Here is a 1,389-nt window from a genome sequence, read left to right on the forward strand (position 1 = left end):
ATTCCATACTCTGATATAGTAGGGCTCGGATAAAGAAGCCAAGTGTGAAAAGTAACTTTTGTGAATGACTAATAGAGATTTATATATTTGAGGGTCCTCTCAAAACACATTAAAGAAGATGGAAACGCTCTTCATCAGTATTATATATAATCATTTTGTGCATCATAAATTAGAAAACATTTAATCAAGGGAAACCTCAACTGTCTTCCCATGTATTTACAGAGAGGGTTCTTACTGGCTGAATTGTATTTCCCTCAAATTCATATGTTGAAACTATAACTTCCAATATCTAAAAATGTGACTGCATTTGGAGTCAGGGCCTTTAAAGACAAGACATATTAAGGTGAAATGCAGCCATATGGATCAGCCCAAATCCAACATGACTGGTGTCCTTATAAGAAAAGGAAATTGGGGAATAGACATGAATGGCATAGAGGGAAGATCATGTGGAGGCACAGTAGGAAGGGAATCAGCTACAAGCCAAGGCCTCAGAGAAACTAACCCTGCCAACACCTTCATCTGAGACGTAGAGTCCAGACTGTGAAAAAACAAATTTTTGTTGTTCTTTAAGCCACCCGGTCTATGGTATTTTGTATGACAGCCCAAGTAAACTAATACAAGAGTCAATTTTAATAATCTGTTATAAGAAATATGTCACAAAAAGCAATTTGAAGTTATAACTATACATATAACGTTTTAAGCATTTTAAAATTCTACCTTTTATATCCATGTTTTAGTGCATTTGTTTATTACATAAAAGTATCCTTGTCTTAGATATTCTCATAGAAATTGTATTATAGGTCTGATTATCTTAATGACTTTGTTAATATGCTGAAAAAATTGAACATGTATACTGAATATCTTGTGTATTTGATATTAAGTATGAAAGGAAATAGTGAAATTTTTTCATAAGCTTTCCAATATTTTGATAATCTTATATGGCAACGTGTCTCTAAATCTTAAACTAAAGAATCTCTGAAAATTCTTATCAGAAATGAGTATAGTTACACGGCTTCTAGATCTTCAGAATTTGCACAAATTCTAATTACTTAGAATTTTTTATAATAACTGTATATTACAAAGGAAGAGTGAATATGTTAAAGTGTTAGAATGTATAATTCATACTAAAATTTTTTTCAAAACAGACAATAAGATATCGTGTGCCATTTAAATTGAACTTCAACTCGAAGGAAATCAATTGTTCTAGTCAAGAAAGCAAATTCCAGGCCAGGAGTGGTCAGCTTGCCTTGTAATACAGAGCTACGATAGAAGAAACTACAACTCAGCAATCTATATCTTGATCCATACCTGAAACTTTGCTAAATAGTGTAGTGTGGATATTCAGAATGAGTGACCCGAACATGTGTCTCCTTGGTATGCAGATTATTT

The sequence above is a fragment of the Pteropus vampyrus genome, unplaced genomic scaffold (assembly GCF_000151845.1).
Source record: "Pteropus vampyrus isolate Shadow unplaced genomic scaffold, Pvam_2.0 Scaffold639, whole genome shotgun sequence".
NCBI lineage: Eukaryota > Metazoa > Chordata > Mammalia > Chiroptera > Pteropodidae > Pteropus > Pteropus vampyrus.